Source organism: Capricornis sumatraensis, chromosome 7 (assembly GCF_032405125.1).
Source record: "Capricornis sumatraensis isolate serow.1 chromosome 7, serow.2, whole genome shotgun sequence".
In the NCBI taxonomy this organism is placed as follows: Eukaryota; Metazoa; Chordata; class Mammalia; order Artiodactyla; family Bovidae; genus Capricornis; species Capricornis sumatraensis.
In genome coordinates, this window is record NC_091075.1 from 67,087,103 (window position 1) to 67,107,259 (window position 20,157).

Sequence of the window (20,157 nt, forward strand, 5' to 3'; positions counted from 1 at the left end):
GGATTATGGAAAAAACAAGAGAGTTCCATAAAAATATCTACTTCTGCTTTACACACTATGCCAAAGTCTTTGACTGTGTGGATCACAATAAACTGTGGAAAATTCTGAAAGAGATGGGAATACCAGACCACCTGACCTGCCTCTTGAGAAACCTATATGCAGGTCAGGAAGCAACAGTTAGAACTGGACATGGAAAAACAGACTGGTTCCAAATAGGAAAAGGAGTACATCAAGGCTGTATATTGTCACCCTGCTTATTTAACTTCTATGCAGAGTACATCATGAGAAACACTGGGCTGGAAGAAGCACAAGCTGGCATCAAGATTGCTGGGAGAAATATCAATAACCTCAGATATGCAGATGACACCACCCTTACAGCAGAAAGTGAAGAGGAACTAAAAAGCATCTTGATGAAAGTGAAACATGAGAGTGAAAGTTGGCTTAAAGCTCAATATTCAGAAAACGAAATCATGGCATCCGGTCCCATCACTTCATGGGAAATAGATGGGGAAACAGTGGAAACAGTGTCAGACTTTATTTTGGGGGGCTCCAAAATCACTGCAGATTGTGACTGCAGCCATGAAATTAAAAGACACTTACTACTTGGAAACAAAGTTATGACCAACCTAGATAGCATGTTAAAAAGCAGAGACATTACTTTGCCAACAAAGGTTCATCTAGTCAAGGCTATGGTTTTTCCAGTAGTCATGTATGGATGTGAGAGTTGGACTGTGAAGAAAGCTGAGCACCAAAGAATTGATGCTTTTGAACTGTGGTGCTGGAGAACACTTTTGAGAGTCCCTTAAACTGCAAGGAGATCCAACCAGTCCATTCTAAAGGAGATCAGTCCTGGATGTTCTTTGGAAGGAATGATGCTAAAGCTGAAACTCCAGTACTTTGGCCACTTCATGCGAAGAGTTGACTCATTGGAAAACACTGGCAGGAGGAGAAGGGACGACAGAGGATGAGATGGCTGGCTGGCATCACCAACTCAATGGACGTGAGTTTGAGTGAACTCCGAGAGTTGGTGATGGCCAGGGAAGCCTGGCATGCTGCACTCATGGGGTCGCAAAGAGTTGGACATGACTGAGCGACTGAACTAAACTGATTCATGTTTGGCTCATTTTAATTCTTTTTTAGTTAGTTGCTTTTTCTTCTTGCTCTATCCATTTATTCTGTTTTTATATTCAGTTGATTATTAATATGTCAATTCAGTTCAGTTCACTCACTCAGTCGTATCCGACTCTTTGCGACCCCATGAACCTCAGCATGCCAGGCCTCCCTGTCCATCACCAACTCCCGGAGTCCACCCAAACCCATGTCTGTTGAGTCGGTGATGCCATCCACCCATCTCATCCTCTGTCATCCCCTTCTCCTCCTGCCCTCAATCTTTCCCATCATCAGGGTGTTTTGCAATGAGCCGGTTCTTCGCATCAGGTGGCCAAAGTATTGGCATTTCAGCTTCAACATCAGTCCTTCCAAAGAATACCCAGGACTGATCTCCTTTAGGATGGACTGGTTGGATCTCCTTGCAATCCAAAAGACTCTCAAGAGTCTTCTCCAACACCACAGTTCAAAAGCATCAATTCTTTGGTGCTCAGCTTTCTTTATAGTCTAACTCTCATATCCAGCATGACCACTGGAAAAACCATAGCCTTGACTAGATGAACCTTTGTTGGCAAAGTACTGTCTCTGCTTTTTAATATGCCATCTAGGTTGGTCATAACTTTCCTTCCAAAGAGTAAGCGTCTTTTAATTTCATGGCTGCATTCACCATCTGCAGTGATTTTGGAGCCCAGAAAAATAAAGTCAGCTGCTGTTTCCACTGTTTCTCCATCTATTTCCCATGAAGTGATGGGACCAGATGGCATGATCTTCGTTTTCTGAATGTTGAGCTTTAAGCCAACTTTTTTACTCTCTTCTTTCACTTTCATCGAGAGGCTCTTTAGTTCTTCACTTTCTGCTATAAGGGTGGTGTCATCTGCATATCTGAGGTTATTGATATTTCTCCCAGCAATCTTGATTCCAGCTTGTGCTTCCTCCAGCCCAGCATTTCTCATGAGGTACTCTGCATGTAAGTTAAATAAGTAGGGTAACAATATACAGCCCTGATGTACTCTTTTTCCTATTTGGAACCAGTCTGTTGTTCCATGTCCAGTTCTAACTGTTGCTTCCTGACCTGCATACAGTTTTAATTGTGGTAAATATTGATTTTATGTTCTTTCATTTGTCTTTTAAATTTTTAAATGGCTTTTTCTTTTGTCTTATGATATTAAACTGTTATTTACTTACAGATATTTTTTTTTTTTCCTTTAAGTTTTTAAGGTCAATTTATAATGGCATTTCTCAATTCAAGGTTAAAAATATCTTTACTACTATTTTGTTTTTTAGTAGTAGTAAAAATATCTTTACTACTCTTTACTACTACTTTACTACTATTTTGTTTTATATTTCTTATAATTTTAAATTTTTTGAAATCATTTGAATTGGTATTTCTTCTATTATAAAGCATAATGAATGAAAATTTACTTGTGATTCCAGATGGCATGGAAAGTTATCCTAACACCAATGCATGGGTATTCATTTTTTTTTTCCAGGGAACAGATACTATATTTTAATCATACAGTAAATATCTCTGGTTCTGGCTTTATATCTCTGCTCTCTGTTCTGGTACATTGAAATGCTAGGAAAAGAACCTGATTTGCCTATTCACTATCCATCACTGCCTTTTAACAGTGTTAACATTATCTCAGTTATGGCTACAAGAAAAGGTGCTTGTGAGGAAATGTCAGGAGATGAATCATAATAGTCCTCTATCAGTAACTATAATTGCATTGTTTCCCTAGTGCTTAGACATGAAGTAAGCATGTAACACACTTCCGGTAAATGATATGTTGAGAGAAGATGTCTTTCCTGATAGAAACTGATATAGGAAGATAGTTTTCTTTCTACCCATACCTTCCTTTCTTTATGGTTTATAGTTGAATGAGGACTTGATATTTGTTGCTGTAGCAAGGGTATTGCAATGATGAAGGAAAGACCAGAATAATTGCAACAAAGATCTGAGACTGCTGAAAAAATTCCCAAACTGCTCAATTTGAGGCTACTCAGATAAAAAATAAAGATCATTATCATTTAAGCCACCATTCATCACGCATTCTACAACCTGCTGCCAAATTAATAGAGTTTTTTGTTTCAATTCTGATATCACACTGTTTTAATTATTAGGACCTCAATATGATTCTTATCAGATATGAATAAGTTTCTTCTTATATCTTCATATACTTGCTAAAACTTTTTGTTGTCCTTGTTTTACACATTAGTATTTATTTATGAAGGGTTTTAGACTATTTAATATCATGAAAAGTTTGTTAGGAACTTGAATTACAGGGAATGCATTTATTAATTTATAAACAATGTTTTTATAAAACATCTGTATTTTTGAGTTGGCTGTTGCATGAATTAGTAAAGTATTATACCTTCTTCATATAAGCAAGGTTGAAATATTTCTTCTGATTTTTATATAAGTTCTAACCTTTCTCTTGACTTACTTTTCATATAGCTATTGCTTTGTTTTCCTGTGTTTCATAAGCATACAAAATAACATCCACACCTAATAATAATTTTGACCATTCTTGTAAAATATTTCATTTTATTGTGTTAGTGAGTACTCCCATATTAATAGTAAATAATACTAGTGATAGATTCCAGATTTTATTTCTGACTTTAACAGGAATGCTTTGATTATCAGGCTTAGGCTAAATACTTTTTTGTACTGAGATTACATTTTTTAATCATTTTAAAGATATAGCTAGATAATCTTATTATAAAAGTCCTTTAAAAGTGTTTATATGCTTTATTGGGATGAGTATATGGGTTGTCATATTGATCTAGTATGATCTAAGTATGTTAGCTGGGTATGGTTAAAATGGCATAGTAGGAGGATACTGAGCTTACCTTACCACACCGTAATTAGAACTATTTACAGAACAACTGTCTTTGCAATGACTTGAAGATGAACAGAAAATATTTTCCACAGTTAAAGATATAACAAGGGAACTACAGGATGAGTAGGAGGGTGCAGAGACATACCACTACATACCACTGGGTAGTGTTAGTCCGTTATTCCTGTCTGACTCTTTGTGACCCCTTGGACTGTAGCCCACCAGGCTCCTCTGTCTATAGGATTCTCCAGGCAAGGATACTTAACTGGGTTTCTATTTCCTTCTCCAGGGGATCTTCCTGATCCAGAAATCGAACCCAGGTCTCCCTCATTGCAGGCAGATTTTTTTTACTCTCTGAGCCATCAGAGAAACTCTAAAGAGGCAATAATAAAAATTATAGAGATCCACCTAGAGGAACAAAGAGTCTGAGCTCCACACCAGGCTCTACAGCCTAGGGGTCCTTTGCTGGGAAGACAAGATCCCAGAATGTTTAACTTTGAAGGCCAGGAAATCTTACCTAAGAGAAAGCTTGGAGGGCTAAAGGGAACACACAAAATCTCACATGCCCTGAGTTCCCTTGTAGAAGCAGGAATTTAAAAAGAACCTGGGTGTGACCCACTTGCTGATCTTAAGAGAGTCTCCAGAGAGGTAGGAGCCAACTGAAACTCAATGTAGGGACACAGATACTGGGTGCAGCCTTTTTGGGAAGTTTATTCTACCAAAAGGACACTGAGGCTGGCAGATATAATTTTGGAGTCCTTCTTTTAGCCTATTTTCTCTGAGAACCTACTTGCTTACCAGAACACTAGCACAAGTCCTAGGAACACCTGAGCTGCAGGGCTAGCCAAGTCAGGGCCTGGCCCTGCCCACCAGTAGGTTGACAACCACTATAGGAGGCAGGGCCTGGCAGCCAGCTTAGCTGAGAACGAGACTCACCTACCAGTGTGCCCAGTGTACTCAGCCCCATCACAATAGAAAGGCCCACACAGCCCACATTGGGCACCTCTAGAGTATATGTCTCTGGTGATCAGGGCAGCATGGGCTGCTGAGTCCCAGAGAATGTATTCCTACAAAAGGCCACTTTTCCACGATGGGAAATATAACTGACATAAATACAGAGAAATAGGCAAAATGAGGAGACAGAGGAATATGTTCCATATAAATATAAAAACCAAACCTTAGAAAAATAAATGAAGTGGAGATAAGCCATCTGATACAGTTCAAGTAATGATCAAAAAAATTATCAACAAACTCAGAAGGAAAGATGAACAAGTGAAAAGTTCAACAAAATGTTAGAAAATATAAAGAAGAACCAAACACTAAAAGGACTCAATGGCAGATTACATGGTATATAGGGATAAGTCAATGAACAGGAATACATAATAGTGGAAATCATCTAAGATGAACAGAAAAAAAAAAGAAAGGAGTCTTAAAAATGAGGATAGTTTAAGAGACTTCTGGAATAACATCAAGTTTACTAACATTCATACTATAGGAGTCTCAGACAAGAGAAAAAATGCAAAAAATTATTTGAAGAAATTATAACTGAGAACTTCTTTAACCTGAGGAAGATGATATTCAGGCCCAGGAGGCAGAGTCCAAAACAAGATAAGCCCAAAGAGGACCACATCAAGATACATAATTAGAATGTAAAAAATTTAAAGATAAAGAGAGCCCCTTAAAATAAACTAGAGAAAAGCAATTAGTTACATGCAAGGGAGCTTTCATAGGACTATCAGCTGACTCTTCAGTAGAAAATTTGAAGGGTATAAAGGAGTGGCATGATACATTCTAAATGTTAAAAGGGAAAAACCTATAATACAGATTACAGCAAGGCTATCATAGATTTGGAAAGACACGGAATTTTACAGACAAAAAAAGTTAAAATTATTCAGCACCACTAAATTAGCATTGTAAGAAATATTAAAAGGACTTCTTTAAATATAAAAAATAAAAATAAAAAAGACCACAGTTAGAAATTTGAAGATCACAAAAGAAAAAACTCTCACGGGCAAAGGCAAGCATACAATAAAGATAGTATATCAACCACTTATGAAGCTAGTAGAAAGATTTAAGACAAAAGTAGTAAAATCATCAATCTATAATAAGGAGTTGAGGATACACAAAATAAAGGAATATTAAATATTATTTCAAAAACAGTAAACATGAGGAGTAAAAAGGGGGACTATTCGAATGCATTTTCACGTAAGAGGTTATCACCTAAACATCATTTGTGTGTGTATGTTTGCATGTATACACAATGGAATATTACTTGGCCATAAAAGGTTGAAATCTTGCTATTATGGAGGTCTAGAGGGTATTATGATAATTGTCTAGAGGGTATTATGATAATTTCAGACAGAGAAAGACAAATATTTCATTATCTTACTTATATGTGAAATCTAAGAAACAAACAAAAGAAAAATACAAATAATAGATACACAGAACAGCTTCCCTTGTAGCTCAGTTGGTAAAGAATCTACAAGCAATGCAGGAGACCCAGGTTCGATTCCTGGATCAGGAAGACCCTCTGGAGAATGATATAGCAACTCACCTCAGTTTTCTTGCCTGGAGGATCCCATAGACAGAGAAACCTGGCAGGCTACAGTCTATGGGATTGCAAGAGTTGGACATGACTTAGTGACTAAACCACCACTACAGATGCAGAAAACAGGTAGGTAATTGCCAAAAGGGAAGAGGTTAGGGTTGAAGGTGTAGGAGATTGAGAGGTCCAAATCTACTGTTCTAAATAAGTCACAAGGTTATACTGTCATGAGGAATCTGGTGAGTAATACTGTAATAGCTTTGTATGGGGTCTGATGGTCAGTAGACTTGTGCTCATTTCATAAGGTAGGAAAGTATCAAATCTGTATGTATTACACCTGAAAGCATGTCAACTATATTTTAATTAAAAACATTAACTTATATTTACAGATAATTCTAATATTGAACCATTCTTACATATCTGAAATTGTTAAAAATATACTTTTATTATTTATTTTGTTGCTAGTTATATTTGCTGCTTCTGCTGCTAAGTCGCTTCAGTTGTGTCTGACTCTGTGCGACCCCATAGACGGCAGCCCACCAGGCTCCCCCATCCCTGGGATTCTCCAGGAAAGAACAGTGAAGTGGGTTGCCATTTCCTTCTCCAATGCATGAAAGTGAAAAGTGAAAGTGAAGTCCCTCAGTCGTGTCCTACTCTTAGTGACCCCATGGACTGCAGGCTACCAGGCTCCTCCATCCATGGGATTTTCCAGGCAAGAGTACTGGAGTGGGGTGCCATTGCCTTCTCCGCTAATTATATTTACTATTTACTAATTTTTATTTATACTATTTGTTAAATATTGTACAATTAAATGTATCTTATAATAGTAACTATGGGGTTTCCCAGGTGGCTCAATGGTAAAGAAATGCCAAGCAGAAAATGTGTAGGAGACCTAGGTTTGATCCCTGGGTCAGGAATATCCCTGGAGAAGGAAATGGCTACCCATCCCAGTTTTCTTGCTTGGGAAATACCATGGACAGAGGAGCCTGGTGGGTACAGTCCATGGGATCACCAAGAGTCTGACATGACTGAGCATGGAGCACACACATGTGCATATCTTGCAGCATATTTTCACTGCTTTAGAAATCTCCTGCACTCCACCTAATTATTCCTTGGCCCCACTCTGAAACCCCTGTCAACCACTAGTTTACTACTGCTTTGTAGTTTTGCCTTTAAAAAGAAAGCCTTTAAAAAATATTCTTGCTTTAAAAATTGAATGACACAATTTTAAAGCAAAAATTTGAGTGAAATAAGTTAATCTGAATCAAATTAAGTAAGAACTGAAATGTGTATGTCTGTATAAACATGTAGGAGTATTGAGTAAAGTAATATGGATAACACAGTTGACCCAGTGTTCTTTTATTTTGTGGATCTGCCAACAGCTTTGGAGTTTATGTTAGAGGTGGATGAAAAATAAGTTAACACAGTCATTACCATTTCAAGACTATTATGTTTCTGATTCTCTCAAAATTTGTTAGCTGCTAGTAATATATATATATATATATATAGCAATGCTTTAGGCCAAACTTGTAGGAATATTTACAATTAGTAGCGATATTTCGTAGGCATTTGCAACCAATAACTTTTGTTATTCAGAAGTAGAACAGTACATACTGAAGAGAAACCCTGGGTCAGTCACTGTAGCAACCCATGAAAATGAAAGGGTAGAAAGTGAAATGAACTTAAATGAATAAAATATTTATCTCAAGTTTTCTCAAGAATTTTATTACAAGTCTTTATGAGCATTCTGAATGTACCATATTTCTCTCAGTAAAAATAACATCTCCATGTTTTATTCTCCCAAGGGTTTTGTTTAGGTGAATTTGATAAGATGTAAAAGGGAAATGACCTAAACATTTCAATTAAATTCATATATATGTATATATGCACATGTATATGTGTGTGTATACACACACACACACATATATATATAGAGAGAGAGACATTCCTGGTGACTGAGATGGTAAAGAATCCACCTGCAATGCAGATACCTACGTTTGATCCCTGGGTTGGGAAATTCCCTGGAAGAGGGAATGGCTACCCACTCCAGTATTCTTGCCTGTAGAATTCCATGGACAGTGGAGCATGGTGGGCTATGATAGCCCATGGGGAGAGATGAAGTGCGTGTGCATGCACATGCTCACACACACACACACACACACACACACACACACAATATATGTATATATATATATATAATATTTAATATTTATTCTCTGATATCTATATCATACCTATTAGAGTTTTAAATATATACTTGTTTATGTTTTATTGAGAAATAAATCAGAGGGTTTTTTTGAAACCTGCTACCATAATAAGCTATGTAAATGAATGATTGTGAAGCTTGAGGCCTAAATGATAAACCTGAAAAAATTTCTTGGAGTTTGATCAACTAATTCCCCATACTTCATTTGCTGGAAAGATGAGATGAGATGGCTGGAGTTCTAAATATTGATTAAATCACAGAGAAAAATAGAAAGTTGATGACTCACTAACTTTCAAAAAACTTTCAGAACCTCATAATTTTGCCACAAAAGAGCTTCCAAACCATCAATATTTTGTTTGTATTCATCCACTCATCATAAATGCTGAAATTGAGTTGTAACTGATTCTTATTTTCTAATCTTTACAACTCAAAATGTTTTATTCAGGGTGAGTTGCCTCAGATATCAAGAAATTCTTGAAATATTGTTACATTAATTATATATTAGCAATTATAATTGGTGAGCAGGAGTTTCCAGGGTCATTCAAAAACAGTAAAATATCAATATTTGTGTTTAGAAAATCTGATAAAATTTTAAAGATCATTTTCAAATTTTCTTTTACTTTTTGGGGCTACCAATTTTTTTTCTCTAGAAATAAAACATGTCTGTTATCAATGAATGAAAATTTACATTCCTATTATTTCCAACTCATGAAATCTACAAAGCTGGAATTTCCTCAAGTTGAACGGTTATTTTCAAAATAATTAAACTAATATATTGAAGGTGCCCTCTTTAAAAAAAATAGAAAATTTAAGGGAAAGAAATAGTTTTTAAAATACTTCCTACATAATTTATCATTGAATTATTGATGTGGGATTTTTGTTTATACATTTGTTTCATGTTTGATTATATATTTTGCCTCATATTTATTGATAAGTTCTCTGAGAGATTAGAGCACATCTCTTTTTTTCTAGCCTGGTGTTAAACATGGACTAGATATTCAATCAATACTTGGTAATAATTTTTGAAATTTCTCCTTTTGAATGTGAAAAACATTCTCACAGTAGTTTTACTGTGATATTTTTACTTAAAGTCTCATGTATTTTACATAATTAAATCTCATAATTAACATTCTATTTTCATGAAAATATTAATAGAAAGAAATTCAAAACTAGTATTATTTGCCCTTGTGGTATGGATTATAATTAAACATATGAATCTAAGATTCAAAAAGAGATCAAGGCTGCTTTATCACTGATCAATGGCACTTTAGTTAAATGTACTGTAGTACTAATAGTGTGATTACTGTGTGCAGACACTGGCCTAAGCATTTACCTGGATTGTTTAAATGAGCATGCTTTAACTAGTGGTCATGAATTTAAAGTGAGCCTTGACAACAGGGTTGTGATTTTCTATAGCCATTCTAAAAGCTCTTTAAGCTAAATTTATTTTCCCTCATTTACAAATGAGAAAAGTGAGGATTCATAAAATTTATATAATTTGCCAACTTTTCTTTGAGAACAAAATGCATACTTTTAAATTTACTAAAAACAGTATTGTAACTAAGGATCACTTTCACCATCAGAACTTTCTGTTTTCATAGCTCACTATTTCTGTTATCTTTTAACAATAACCCTTGGCAATACCAGTCTGTTGTCCCTCTCTTTTCATTTCCTCCCACTCCTGTATGTCACCACTTTTTTGCTGCTCTGTAATAATCACTTGCTGAGAGAGTACCTTCCCTAATGAGAGTGGTTCTTCCTGTGCTTTTGGAGAAGGAATTGGCAACCCACTCCAGTACTCTTGCCTGGAAAATCTCATGGACGGGGAACCTGGTAGGCTACAGTCCACGGGGTCGCAAAGAGTCAGACACGACTGAGCAACTTGACTTCAATAATCACTCTGCTGTCTCTGTCTTCAGCCCCTCAGCCCCACCCCTGTCTCTTTGTGGTCTTGGGAAAATGCAAACCTCTGTTAAATTCAACTCTTTCCTTCTCTAAACCTAGCCCTGGAGAGCTAATCTGACAGGAGAAAATCACAACCCCGTTGTCAAGGCTTGCTTTAAATTCATGACCACTACTTAAAATATGCTCATTGTGATGCCAGGTAGTTTTATTTCTGTTTTCTGATCTGTTGATCTCAAACACTTCTAAAAGTAAATGTCACATTTTTCTGTTTGATGAAACCTTCCAAGCCTCACTTCATTGTCATTCTCAACTGTTCATTTTCGATGCAAAAATTAGGAGCTGGTAGAAGAGAACTTTAACACAATAGCACCAGTGAATTATCCCTGTACATGAAGACTTGCACAGATACTCTGCATTCCCTTCTGTTACCAAGGATGATCTGTCTGTGCTGTTGTATAACACAAACTTCACTTGTGCCCATCATTCTGTTATTTATTTCCTACTTAAGGACATGTGTGTGAAAGTTGCTCAGTTGTGTCCGACTCTTCATGATCCCATGGACTATACAGTCCGTGGAATTTTCCAGGCCAGAATCCTGGAGTGGATAGCCTATCCCTTCTGCAGTGGATCTTCCCAACACAGGAATTGAACTGGGGTCTCCTGCATTGCAGGCGGATTCTTTACCAGCTGAGCTACCAGGGAAGCCCACTCAAGAACATATGTCTATCAATAATGAAAATTCCAGTAAGCAAGAAAAACAGTGGTGATGTATGAAAGAGACAAGATTATTGGTAGACTCAAGGATATATATGTCTACCAATAATCTTGTCTATTTCATATATCACCAGTATTTTTCTTGTCTACTGGAATTTTCATAATAGCACTAAATCCTGCTAAATTTCTCAGTTTAAAAAAAATAGAAATTCTTATATGTCTTAATTTTCTTTACAATATACTATCACATTTCTAGTTTCCTTTATCTCAAAATCCTCAAATAATCACTTGTGCTCCAAGTTCTCAATTCCTCTCCATGCTTTATCAAAACTATTTCTAATTAACTCTTTTCCACCACTACTCTACTGAAATTGCTTTAAAAATATATCAGTGATCTCCACATTGCCAAACACAATGTTTATTGTAGTTGATAGATCACTGGATTAGAAGTAGTTCTCCTGGCATTCCATCATCTCCACTAGCTTTGTTTGTAGTGATCCTTCCTAAGGCCCACTTGACTTCACATTCCAGGATGTCTGGCTCTAGGTGAGTGATAACACCATCATGATTATCTGGGTCATGAAGATCTTTTTTGTACAGTTCTTCAGTTTATTTTTGCTTCTGCTTCTGTTAGGTCCATACGATTTCTGTCCTTTATTGAGCCCATCTTTGCATGAAATGTTCCCTTGGTATCTAATTTTTTTGAAGAGATCTCTAGTCTTTCCCATTCTATTATTTTCTGCTATTTCTTTGCATTGATCACTGAGGAAGGCTTTCTTATCTCTCCTTGCTATTCTTTGCAACTCTGCATTCAGATGCTTATATCTTTCCTTTTCTCCTTTGCCTTTCGCTTCTCTTCTTTTCTCAGCTGTTTGTAAGGCCTCCTAAGATAATCATTTTGCCTTTTTGCATTTCTTTTTCTTGGGGATGATCTTGATCCCTGTCTCCTGTACAATGTCATGAACCTCTGTTCGTAGTTCATCAGGCACTCTGTCTATCAGATCTAGTCCCTTAAATCTATTTCTCACTTCCACTGTACAGTCATAAGTGGTTTGATTTAGGTGATACCTGAATGGTCTAGAGGTTTTCCCCACTTTCTTCAAGTCTGAATTTGGCAATAAGGAGTTCATGATCTGAGCCGCAGTCAGCTCCCAGTCTTGTTTTTGCTGACTGTATAGAGCTTCTCCATCTTTGGCTGCGAAGGATATAATCAATCTGATTTCGGTTTTGACCATCTGGTGATGTCCATGTGTAGAGTCTTCTCTTGTGTTGTTGAAAGAGGGTGTTTGCTATGACCAGTGCATTCTCTTGGCAAAACTCTATTAGCCTTTGCCCTGCTTCATTCTGTACTCCAAGGTCAAATTTACTTTTGCATTCCAGTCCCCTATAGTGAAAAGGACATCTTTTTTGGGGTGTTAGTTCTGAGAGGTCTTACAAGTCTTCATAGAACCATTCAACTTCAGCTTCTTCAGTGTTACTGGTCTGGGCATAGACTTGGATTACTGTGATATTGAATGGCTTCCTTGGAAATGAACAGAGATCATTCTGTTGTTTATGAGATTGTATCCAAGTACTGCATTTCAGACCCTTTTGTTGACTATGATGGCTACTGCATTTCTTCTAAGGGATTCTTGCCCACAGTAGTAGATATAATGGGCATCTGAGTTAAATTTACCCATTCCAGTCCATTTTGGTTTGCTGATTCCTAGAATGTTGACATTTACTCTTGCCATCTCTTGTTTGACCACTTCCAATTTGCCTTGATGCATGGATCTAAAGTTCCAGGTTCCTATGCAGTATTGCTCTTTACAGCATCAAACCTTGCTTCTATCACCAGTCACATCCACAACTGGGTGTTGTTTTTGCTTTGGCTTCATCCCTTCATTCTTTTTGGAGTTATTTCTCCACTGATCTCCAGTAGCATATTGGGCACTTACTGACCTGAGGAGTTCATCTTTTGGTGTCCTATCTTTTTGTCTTTTCATACAGTTCATGGAGTTCTCAAGGCAAGAATACTGAAGTGGTTTGCCATTCCCTTCTCCAGCGGACCACATTCTGTCAGACCTCTCCCCCATGACCCCTCTGTCTTAGGTGGCCCCACACAGCATGGCTTAGTTTCACTGAGTTAGACAAGGCTGTGGTCTGTGTGATCAGATTGGCTAGTTGTCTGTGATTCTGGTTTCAGTCTGCCTGTCTCTGATGCCCTCTCTCAGTGCCTACCGTCTTACTTGGGTTTCTCTTACCATGGACGTGGGGTATCTTCTCTTGGTCACCGTTCCTGACCTTGGATGTGAGGTAGCTCTTCTTGGCCACTCCTGCACCACGCAGTTGCTGCTTAACTCCAAGAGTTGGTGATGGACAGAGAGGCCTGGCATGCTCTTGTTCATGGGGTCACAAAGAGTTGGACATGACTGAGCGACTGAACTGAACTGAGATCATTGGATGAAGTTGATCATCTGCTCCTCTCTGACTCTTTTTTTTTTTTTTTTTTTTTGGGTCCATTGGCATTCAGGTCATCTACCTTACCTTCCTCTCTATGCTTCCATGTCTCCTTTTTTTGTTTTGGTTTTTTTTTTTTTTTTCTTTTCTGTGATCTCCGAATAGTCAAGTTTATGGTTTTTCCAGTAGTCATGCATGGATTGAGAATTGGACTACAGAAGGCTGAGTGTGGAAGAATTAATGCTCAAACTCTGGAGCTATAGAAGACTCTTGAGAGTTCTTTGGACAGTAAGGAGATCAAACCAGTCAGTCCTAAAGGAAATCTACCTTGAATATTTATCGGGAGGACTGATGCTAAAACTGAAGCTCCAAAACTTGGCCCACCTGATGCAAAGATCCTGATGCTAGGAAAGATTGAGAGAAGGAGGAGAAGGGGGTACCAGTAGATGAGATGGTTGGATGGCAATGGACCTGAGTTCGAGCAAACTCCAGGAGATAGTGAAGAACAGGAAAGACTGGTGTGCTACAGTCTATGGGGTCAGAAAGTGTAGGACACAACTTAGTGACTGAACCTCAATATGGAAGAATTCCAAGGCTCAGTAATTAGACCTTATCACTTAACCATCTACTTGTACGTTTTGGTGATCTCATGGAATTTTATTGCTTTAACTATTATAATTGAGCTATTATAAATTCCCTATAATTTGTATCATCCTTAAACTCTAGATTAATACATTCAACTACTCTCTTGGCATCTTTGTTACAGTGTCTAATAGATGTTACAACTTCAACAAGTCCAAAAGAGACTCCATTTCATCTTTACCAAATGGTTCCCTCTCCCTCTCATCTTTTCCATTGCAATTGTAGAAAGTGAAAGTGAAGTCGCTCAGTCGTGTCTGACTCTTTGTGAGCCTATGGACTGTTCAGTTCAGTTCAGTCGCTCAGTTGTGTCCAACTCTTTGCGACCCCATGAATTGCAGCACGCCAGGCCTCCCTGTCTATCACCAACTCCCAGAGTTCACTCAGATTCATGTCCATAGAGTCAGTGATACCATCCAGCCATCTCATCCTCTGTTGTCCCCTTCTCCTCCTGCTCCCAATCCCTCCCAGCATCAGAGTCTTTTCCAATGAAGTCAACTCTTCGCATGAGGTGGCCAATGTACTGGAGTTTCAGCTTCAGCATCATTCCTTCCAAAGAAATCCCAGGGCTGATCTCCTTCAGAATGGACTGGTTGGATCTCCTTGTAGTCCAAGGGACTCTGAAGAGTCTTCTCCAACACCACAGTTCAAAAGCATCAATTCTTTAGCATTCAGCTTTCTTCACAGTCCAACTCTCACATCCATACATGACCTCTGGAAAAACCATAGCCTTGACTAGACGGACCTTTGTTGGAAAAGTAATGTCTCTGCTTTTCAATATGCTGTCTAGGTTGGTCATAACTTTCCTTCCAAGGAGTAAACGTCTTTTAATTTCATGACTGCAGTCACCATCTGCTGTGATTTTTGACCCCCCCCCCAAAAAAAAAAAATAAAGTCTGACACTGTTTCCAAGGTTTCCCCATCTATTTGCCATGAAGTGATAGGACCAGATGCCATGGTCTTCGTTTTCTGAATGTTGAGCTTTAAGCCAACTTTTTCACTCTCCTCTTTCAGTTCCATCAAGAGGCTTTTTAGTTCCTCTTTACTTTCTGCAATAAGGGTGGTGTCATCTGCGTATCTGAGGTTATTGATATTTCCTGGACTGTAGCCTACCACAATTCTCCATCCATGGGATTGTCCAGGCAAGAGTACTGGAGTGGGTTGCCATTTCCTTCTCCAGAAGATCTTCCTGACCCAGGGGTTGAACCTCCATTGTAGAGGGTCTACCGCATTATAGGCAGATGCTTTACTGTCTGAGCTACCAGACTACTCCCTAATTTTAGTAGCTAAAGACAAAATTTTGATTCACTCCTGAGTTCTCTGTTTTTCTCATGTCCTGAAGTCAATCCATCAGCAGACTGTTTGCTCTACTTTTAAACCAACTAAAAATCCTACCGATTCCCACCACTTTCATATCCGCTTCTTAATCCTGTTCACCATAGAGTCTCATCTAGATTTTTATCGCAATTGCCTTCTAATTCTTCTCCCTGGTTCTTCCCTTGCATTTCTGTATGAAACATGGTAAATAAAATGATCTTTTACAAATTTGTTTGATGTTATTACTCTTTAAGAATTTTTCCCTCTAGTCCTTTTCAGTATCAAACAATGCAGAGACATAAATTCATATGTACCCGGCCCTTCACAGTACCAGTTACTTTCCTGATTTTATGATCTCCATCTTTTGGATGACTTTGTTTCAAACATTGGTCTCTTTACTATTCTGCAGGGCATTTGTAAGTTGCATTTTCTTTATCCTACAATATCTTCCCCTCATAAACCTAGTATATTTTATCCCATCCCTCTCTTGGTTCACTTTTCTCCATAGCACTTTCAGTACGTATTACATGTTATTCTTGTTTATTTATTATGCAAGTACCTATTAGGAATCAGTTTTGTTACAGATGAGGCTTTGATTTGCCCACTGTAGTTCCTGAAGTGTAACACATTGTTATAATATACTATGTCTTCAAAAAAGATTTGCCCAGTGAATATATAAATCAAATATTGAAAGTGATAGAGAACAAATATAAATCTAAATTAATAAAACATTACCTGCAATTTCCATTTAATTTTGGTCAATGAATCTGAAGGGTTCCAGAATATGCTACCCCAAAATATGCCACTCTGGCATAACGATTGTTTTAAGCTAAGGGAAACTGAAAACAAGCAGATTCAAGAAAAATTCTTTACACTGCATTCCTACCAGGAAAGGCAAGAACATACTTAATTATCTGAGACAACTCCAGACTCATATAAGCCTGGAGTCAGCACCAGAAGAACCTACATAACAAACCTTACTAACTAGTATTTATCTTCCGATATGTATCTGCATAGATTTACCTCCCCACAATTTTTCTCCTCTAGAAGCTCAAAGTCCTTTTCTTTATTTTGTCACTCCTCTACAAATTTATTGTTCTTTTGTGAAGGTGCTATATGCAACCAAGTTCTCAGATTCCTTTGAGTTACTCAGCACTAACTGAGTAGTAGTCCTCTGTTTTTTTCTTGTTATTTTGTCTTTTGTCAGTCTAATTTGCAGGGCCCCAGGCAAGATCCTAAGAAGAGTAAAGGAAAAAAGATCTTTATCCTTTTTCTCATGTCTCAAGTATTTTCAAATGAGCACATATAAAAACTATTATAGTCTTTAAACATCTCTAGGTTAATTTGGCTTCCTGACAAAAATAAATTGCTAATTGCTACCTTTTACATCAATGTTCACCATGATTCAAAACTAAAGAATGAGTTGGCTTTCAGAATATCTTTGTGGATATGATTATATTGCACCTTTCAGGGTATCCAATTTAATAAACAGTTATCATTTTCGAAGTGTAATTACTATAAGTTGCTGATGAATAACAGCACAAGTGCTACATACATAATGTGAACAATGTTTTATACACCAGATCAAAGAATTACAAAATTATAGGTGTTATTTGAAGCTAGAAAATTCTTGTAAAGAAAAAAATAAATAAATAAAGAGAAGCTCTTTCCTTAGGTTAGCAAAAGGAAAATATTATGAAAATCCATTCATATAGAAAAGCCAATATTTAGCAGATGCAGAGAATGTTTTTTGACATATTCATGTTTTGCTTCAATATCAGGCAGAAAATGTTCTATATTTAATTATTATTGAATGCTAAAAAGAACAAACATTAAAGTACATGATATCTTTATATATTATTTTGCTAAGCATTTCTGATTATAGTGCTTTGGAAAGCTACTACTATGGTATAAAGATATAAAGTATACTAATTGTTATATTATAGAATGACTCTAAATGTTTTCAACATGGTATTCTAAATGCCAAGTAGCTTTGGCAAATAGGTGCTTAGTAAATATTTGAAGAAATGAAGGATTATTCTTTATTTGTAAATATTATTAACAATTATTTGCTAACTCTTGATAGAAGCACTGTACTCCTTTAATGATGTTTAAATGACATAAACGAGTGGACATTTCTGGAATTATGTATAAAGAAATGTCAAAAATGGTGTACATACCTACCACAACTCACCAGGTCATTCAAACCTGGCATTTAATTAAAAATATTTAAAAACCTGTATGATATGGATGGAGAGCAATCAGAGTGAAAGCTTTCTATATCACTGACATCCCCTTCATGTCAGGTATTAATCCTGGAACTCTAGAGCATCTGGATATTGTGGGTGATGCGATCCTCAGGATGGACAAGTAGACTGGAAAATGGAAGAAGGGATGTGAGAAAGTAGCAGACAATCAAATAAAATAGCATACTATTTACAATAAAAATAATTTTCTGTTTCAACAAAGGATATGTCAAAACCAAAGTATTAAGGTAAAATATCTGTCTGGAGACAATCTTGATCAGTGTGAATGACCAATTTCATGAGCATATTAATATTCAATAGTTTCAAAGATAGGGGAAAATTTTCAAGCATTTGGCAAATTTTACTTTCAAATCATTCCATTTACATCGATGTCAAACATTAAAAACTTGCTCAGATGGTAGTTTTTCTGATTCTAAAAAAATAAGTACAACAAAAATGTGCTTTGAGTACTAAAGCTTTATGAATTAATGGTCTGAAAAGAGTCTCTAGAGTTAAAATTCATGTAATTTTACTGATCTGCAACATTCTGACATACTTTTTTTTTTTTTTCCCAAAATTGTGTACTAGGACTAAGATGAACACTTTTCATGTAAATTAAAGTGTTTTAGGAATTGTGGCAGTTTACCCTTTGTGAAATTAGTATCCAACTGCTTGCCTTTGTCTTCTAATACGTAAGATTGCCAGCTGATTTGTGTTTTTCTGACAACAGCTTTTATATCTGCTCTTAAAGCTTGCAGTTGAATTATTTTTTAAAGTTAAAGGGTACATCCTAAAAGTTAATTAAAGTTTTTTGTTTGTTGTTTACTTGAACTAACAGCTTAACTCCTTTTCTTCCTTTTGCATTTCTTCTTTTTATTCCCTTTTGCAAGTAGCTTAGAGTAGTGCTCTAGTAATCCTGAACTTTCATGCATTTTTTTCCCAGATAGATGGCAATGCTTTGTTTGACCTGAAATTTAAATAGAAACTTTATTTAAAAAAACAAATATGATTGAAAATAAATAGGTGAATCATTTTCTGTTTTTCATTTGTAAAGGGAAAGGCTAGGTGAGACTATGTGCTTACAGATAGCACCATAATGACACTTTAACTCAGGAAATGAAATCTGCCTACTGTAAGTAAGGAACACAGTATATAGAAGAAAACATTTAGTGTTTGATGACCTGTTACATTCATACTAAAATTAATTTCATTTAAATTTGCAATGCACAATGGTCGCACTTTTTCAGCAGTGATAATTTCAAAATTTTTAAATTGCTATAGGATAATTAATTACAAATAACATACATTACAATGGCTCTAGGAAGAAATATACTATGCTGCTGTGACCAATCAGAGGTTCATTTCCTGTAAACACACCTCTGAAATCACATCTCAAAATATCACCTAGTCATATTTTAACATTTTTATTTTTTTGAAACCTGCTCACTTATTACCACTTTGTATTGGATAGAACCCTAGTGTTCATAAATCCTCTAGTTCCCTGGTGGCTCAAATGTTAGAGAATCTGCCTGCAATGTGGGACATGTGGGTTCGATCCCTGGGTTGGGAAGATCCCCTGGAGGAGGGCATGGCAACCCACTCCATCATTCTTGCCTGGAGAATCCCACGGACAGAGGAGCCTGGTAGGCAACAGTCTGTCAGGTCACAAAGAGTCGGACACGACTGAGTGACTAAACATAACACACAGCGCACACCATTATATATATCTTTATCTATCTTTCTAAATAATTTCTGTAGTCAAGTTTTATATTGTTCACTCAATTTATTTCTTTTGCCATTATATAGAAAACTTTCCTTTTGTGTGAAAGAACTGTCATTTTTCAAATTATTTTCTTTACAACTGCAGGATAATCTTTGTTTTAAATTTTTTATTACAAGACATTTGCTTTAAAATATTGTGCTTGGTTTCTGCTATACACATGATGATCTTCTGTCTCTAAAAAAAATTTAAAACATTTACTTTATGTTAGAGTTATTTGTGATGCTTGTCTTCCTCATAATATTTAAAATTCCATAATTCATTCCTTCATTCTTTTTAGTGCTTTCTCCTGCAGCACTTACTTTAGAAATGGGATTAAAGAGATTGTAGGTAAAATCCTCCAAAAAGTCACTAGTTGAATGGGCATGCAGATATTCTCTACTTCCTATGGATTTAAATTTCTGCATTTGTAAAATAGAGTT